This window comes from Delphinus delphis, chromosome 5, assembly GCF_949987515.2.
Source record: "Delphinus delphis chromosome 5, mDelDel1.2, whole genome shotgun sequence".
Classification (NCBI taxonomy): Eukaryota; Metazoa; Chordata; class Mammalia; order Artiodactyla; family Delphinidae; genus Delphinus; species Delphinus delphis.
This window is the reverse complement of record NC_082687.1, coordinates 46945067-46951568: the sequence shown is the minus strand read 5'-3', so window position 1 is coordinate 46951568 and position 6502 is coordinate 46945067.

Genomic DNA, 6502 nt, shown 5'->3' with positions numbered 1-6502 from the left:
TTTTTCACACACATTAGTTTATTTCATCATCCTGACACTCTTATGAAACAGACAGATGAGAATTAATAGTTTTTATTAAAAAACTCACAGCCTAGGGCTTCCCTGGTGGCGCAGTGGTTGAGAGTGCGCCTGCCGATGCAGGGGACGTGGGTTCGTGCCCCGGTCCGGGAGGATCCCACGTGCCGCGGAGCTGCTGGGCCTGTGAGCCGTGGCCGCAGGGCCTGCGCGTCCGGAGCCTGTGTTCCGCAACGGGAGAGGCCACAACAGTGAGAGGCCTGCGTACCGCAAAAAAAACAAAAAACAAAAAAACTCACAGCCTAAAGTTAGACGCTAAAAATATCCCTGGGGAGTTGATAGCACTATCCAATTTTGGAGAGGGGGAAAAAGGTCAATGAGGGGCATAAATTAGTTTTCTTGTATATTTTATTGTTTTTTTAGTACGTGGGCCTTTCACTGTTGTGGCCTCTCCCATTGCGGAGCACAAGCTCCGGACGTGGGCTCAGCGGCCACGGCTCACAAGCCTAGCTGCTCTGCGGCTTAGTGAGATCTTGCCAGACCGGGGAATGAACCCGTGTCTTCTGCATCAGCAGGTGGACTCTCAACCACTGAGCCACCAGGGAAGCCCTTCTTGTATATTTTAAATAGCTGTTCTTGTGTTGTTTTTAATTGTTTCAACCCAATGTAACCAAGGGAAAAGGGTGTGAACTGAATAAAATGTAGTCATGTTGGTTGTTTTAAAATGCAAATGAATTTAAAAGCCAACTATTGTTATAACCTTTGTAAGTGCTGTTCAGCCAGAGTTTTAAATTCAGATCCTGGTCATTTGAAGAGAATACATTTCCACGGTTTCATGGTGTGCAAAAATAAATATGTGGAGAATGAATTAATGAAATAGAGTGTTGTTAATATAAAGAGACGCTTGATCCCTCACTCTGTTTCAAGCCCTTCACTTGTATTTAATCCTGAGAAGAGCCCTCTGAAATAGGTACTATAATTATCCGCACTTTGCAGATGAGGAAACAGGTTCAGACAAGTTGACTGCTTAAGTTCATAGCAGGTGAGGAAGCTGGGATTTCAATCCAGGCAGTCTTGATTATAAACACATGAGAAAGAAAAATGTAGCCTAACAGTTGTAAGCTAGTAAGCTGGTCTGGCATCTGTAGATGAACCATGGTATTCCCCTGCTTAACAGCAATTTAACACAACACCGACTTCAGTCCAGGTCATCTGTGGCCAGGTCAGAATGAGCCAAAAACAAGGCAACTCTGTAACCACATCTAGGCACAAGCAAATTCAAGCACACTGTGCAAACCACTATTAGTTTTTCTGCCACATTTGGAGAATGACTATTTTATTTATTAATCATTGAATCAGGTACTCATGAAATTATTAAGAAGTAAATGTAAGCAATAAATCTCTTTTTTAAACCCTTTCACAGATTTAAATTAAAAACATTGTTTTTGGTTGGTTGCATTAGTAAGAAAAAAAGCATCCTCAAAACAAAACATACTGAAATTATTTAATATAATTCCTGTCAAAATCGTAAGCTTATGTACTATGAATATTTAAGTCACTAAAATGTGACTTATGAGTAAAACACTCAGGCCATGTCACAAGCTTTTACAGTATTCACAATCTGTCAGGCACTAGGGTAAGCTGTTTTTTTTGTTTGTTTTTTTTTTAAGCGGTACGCGGGCCTCTCACTGTTGGGGCCTCTCGTGCTGCGGAGCAGAGACTCCGGATGCGCAGGCTCAGCGGCCATGGCTCACGGGCGCAGCCGCTCCGAGGCATGTGGGATACCCCCCAGACCGGGGCACAAACCCGCGTCCCTTGCATCGGCAGGCGGACTCCCAACCACTGCGCCACCAGGGAAGCCCCAGTAAGTGTTTTTCTGTTTGCGTGTTTTCGGGGTTTTTTTGGCCGTGCCATGCGGCTGGCGGGATCTTAGTTCCCAGACAAAGAATCAAACCCAGCTGGCAGTGAAAGCGCAGAGTCCTAACCACTGGACCAACTAAGTGTTTTGAGCCGTGGGCATTTGCCCTTAGGAAACTCACAGACTAATAAGAGAGAGACATAGAAAATACTCTTTTTTTTAAAAAATAATTTTTTTCTTATTTATTTTTGGCTGCATTGCATCTTCGTTGCTGCTCTCAGGCTTTCTCTAGTTGTGGCGAGCGGGGCCTACACTTCATTGCGGTGCATGGTCTTCTCACTGCAGTGGCTTCTCTTGTTGCAGAACACAGGCTCTAGGTGTGCGGGCTTCAGTGGTTGTGGCACGTGGGCTCAGTAGATGTGGCTTGCGGGCTCTAGAGCGCAGGCTCAGTAGTCATGGCACACGGGCTTATTTGCTCCATGGCTGTGGGATCTTCTCGGACTAGGGCTCAAACCTGTGTCCTCTGCATTGGCAGGAGGATTCTTAACCAGTGCGCCACCAGGGAAGCCCAGAAAATACTCTTAAAATGAATAAATGTGTTCTTACGATAGAGGAGTGGAAGTAATAGGACAACATAGCCAGAGGAATCAGAATGTTTCACAGTTATGGTACCATTTGATTGAAATTCTGGAAGACGAATTTTTTTGGAGAAGGGAAAGAAAGGCTTTCTACATAAAGAAAGCAACCAGTGTAAAGGTGCAAAGACTTAAAAAAGTCTGGTGGAATTAAAGGATGACCAGAAGTCTTGGTGTGACTAATGGTTGGGAGGGGTGTGTGCAGCAAGGAAGGAGCTGAGGAAAATGAGTCGAGTGAGGTTATGCAGTCCTGATCTAAGGAGGGCATATGGGTCTGCTCATTTTACCCCCCAAACACCCTGAAGCAGGGTTTTTTTTTTTTTTGACAGATGAGAAAACTAAGGCTGAGAGTGGCTAACTAAATATGTATTTTTTAGATGTTAAATAATGGCTATATTATATGCAATGCAATGTACATATGTTTAATGTATGTTAGATCAACACCAAGAAAACTCCATATTCATTTCTGTATTTAGTCTTGAATTGGCAAAGGAACTTTCCATCTTTTTCTGACCCCCAAATGATTTTTAACCTAAAGTGAATTATTCTAGAAAAGAAACTATCCTTTATAACTTTGCAAAAGAGAACCTATTATTATAAAATGGATCATAATATCTGGATCCAGATGAGTTAAAAATTTCTTATTTGAAGGAGCCTAGTCTAGAGGGCTATTTTAAATTGTTTGCATAAGAAGCATACTCTTTTGACTTATATCTCTACTTGGGGTGCCTTTTTGGTAATAGTCTAGACAGCAGCTTGAGCACCAGTCTTGAGCCATTAAATCTTATTCCAAGTACATTAGTAGGAAGGAGGAAGGTGGGGAAGGGCAAAATGGTACACCTCCCAGCTGAACTAGCCCTACAAAATTTCCAAACAATATAGTACTTCTTTTTTTTTTGCTGAGTCACTCACACACTTTGCAGGATCTCAGTTCCCCAACCAGGGACTGAAACAGTGAACTTGGCCACGGCAGTGAAAGACTGGAATCCTAACCACTAGGCCACCAGGGAACTCCCCCCAAACAATAATGTATAATACTTCTGCATCTATCTCCTTGGTCAGAACTTAGTGAGATGGATAGTACTACAGGCAAGTCTTTGCTGGGTACAATAAGGCTCTGACTAAAGGAAGGAGAGGTCATGTGTGTTTTGAGGAATAAGGAAAGGCTTCATGAGGATGGATGATGTATTTGAGATGTCTTGAAGGATGTGTACAGTTTTGATGAGAGGATACACAGGGAATAAATAAACAAGAACTCAATTGGGACAGGTAGTAATCTCCGTAAGAGTTTATTAGTATCATTTATTTAAGAGAACTTTGTGGCATTCCTTAGGAAATCCTTCCTTCTTTATAAAATGAGAGTGTTGAACAAAGCCAATTCTCATGCCAACCTCGTAACTTTATTATACTGCCACGTGGATGTATGATTCACATGATGATCAACCGAATCTTTCTTCAAATTGATGCTTAAGTATACACTATTCATTTAACCTTATCCAAAGCAATAATATCTGGGAATGATGGGTTTGATGTGCTGGTTATATTTTCGAAATACACATCAAAATAGGATGGAAAATTCCTGAGCCTAGCTAAGACCAGGACCTCTGCTTTCACATGAGGTCCCACCCTTTATTTTTTATGCTAATGTATTTATTTTATAGCTTTATTAAGGTATTAATTTATAAGAAACTGGCCACAAAGTGTACAATTTGATGAGTTTTGATACATGTATGCAACCATGAAATCATCATCACAATCAGGGTAATGAATATATCCATTATCCCCAAGTTTCCTTGTGCTGCACCATCCGTAGACAAACACACATCTGCTTTCTGTCACCACAGATAAGTTTGCACTTGCAGAAATTTTATACAAATGGAATCATACAGTATCTATTCTTTTGTGTCAGACTTCTTTCACTTATAATTATTTAAAAATTCATCCATGTTGTGAGTATCAATCGTTTGCCCCTTTTATTTTTGAGTAGTATTCCATCATATGGATATATTGCAATTTGTTTATCTGTTTACCTGTTGTTGAATATTTGGGTTGTGTCCAGTTTGGGGCTATCAATACTTGCGTTCAAGTCTTTCTATGGATATATGTTTCCTTTTCTCTTGGTAAATGCCTAGGGGTGGAACGGCTAGATCACATGATAGGTTTATATTTAACTTTTTAAGAAATGCCAGTTAGTCTTTTGCTTCCATCATTCCACTGAAACTGTTTTTATCAAGATCACCAATCACCTTGATGTTGCTAAATCCAGTGGTCAGTTTTCATTCTTTAACTTACCTGCAGCATTGGATACAGTTGGTCTCTCCCTCCTTCTAGAAACAGATTTGGTAATTGGCCTTTAAATGGTCTCTCTGCTCCTTCCCTTGCCCCTGTTGTGTATTTTCTTGTAGTGGTGGCCAGAGGGATCCTTAAATAGATCCAGTTACTCCTCCAGCTTCCCTTCTCTCTCAGATTTAAAGCTAAAGTCCTTCAGGAGCACAGAAGACCATTTATAAACGGACCCCACCTTACCTCTCTGGGCTCCCCTCCCTTTGTCCACTCTGCCCAGGAAAACGGCCTCTTAGCTTCCCTCAACATGTCAAGCCTCAGGGCCTTCACACCTTCTGTCTCCTCTGTCTTAAGCACCACACATCTTGCTCACTCACTTTCCTGCTCTCTGCTCATGTGACATCTTATTAGGGAGGCTTTGCCTGACCTCCCATCCTGCCTCCCACCCCACACTTCCTGCTTTACTTCTTCCATTACCCTTGTAAGCCTCTGGCATAATATGTATTCACTAGCTTAATTGTTTGTCTGTCTTTCTGAGCTAGAATATGAGTTTAATAAGTCCCTTTTCTTGTCCACTGCTCTATACTCAACACTTGGAGCAATGCATGGCACATAGTAGGTAATCAGTTAATATTTGTTGAAGGAATGAATAAACAATTTCTAGTCTTCCAATTCTTCAATTGTGTGATTTATTAAAGAATTTAAAATATCTTAGCTATCCACAGACAAAATTTGTCTCAAAATCAGTGAGTGACTAACACGTGAATTCTAGTTATTGTCTCTCTCATTAGAAACCAATGATGGTGACTGTGTTCAGAAAAGAAAGGCATGTGTCCGTTCTTTGCTAATTAAAATTTTTTTTAATTGTTAGATTAGCCACTGGAGGGAGCTCATGCTTTTCTTTCTAACAAGAAAATTATACCATTTGACAAAATGACTACATACAAACTCAGCAGGAAACTGGTATTGGAAGAAATTTTAGTTTTCATATTTTGATTGGTTCTCTTAATTTTTTTTATTGTTCTTTCTTTTCCCTCCTCTTTTTCCAGCTTTATTGTGAGTTTATCCATAATTCCATCTACCCTTTCCTCCTTGTGGACAGTGAGGACTACTGGGTCGGCCTTTGGACAAATCTATCAACCCCAGATTCAATAGGGACTAATTCCATCAACTTTCTTGGATTTTTTCTCTTAAACCACCGTAGCCAAGTTCTTAAAGTCAAAATGTTTCTCAAGAACCAGCTAATAGTTTATATCTTCTGTGTGGTTACACTTAAAACCTGAAAGCATGATTTCAGTTGGCTTTGCGCGAATGATTTTGTGAATAGAGAGGAGATAACCAGCTCCTTTGTAGGTAGACCACTGCACATTGTAGCACCATTTAATCTCATAATGGGTAACAGAAACAAAGACTTGCTTTTATCCTTTCGCCAGGTTTCTTGGGTGTGCCAGCTGAACCTGATGCTGTTCACTGCCTTATTCTGTAAAAATCTACTATTACTGCTGGATTAATTGAGACTGTGTAAGACTATTAATGTGATTGACTTTGGGTGTTCCTGATTTTCACTGATTAAGAAATTTTCCCTTTTGGGGCCCCAAATCTCCTGATACTACTACATAATTTTTCTATTTCATGGGAAATAGGGTAGGCTGTGGATGGTATTTTTAAAGTTTTTAAGCAAGATATAAGATTTTGGGGTCCTTTTTCAAAA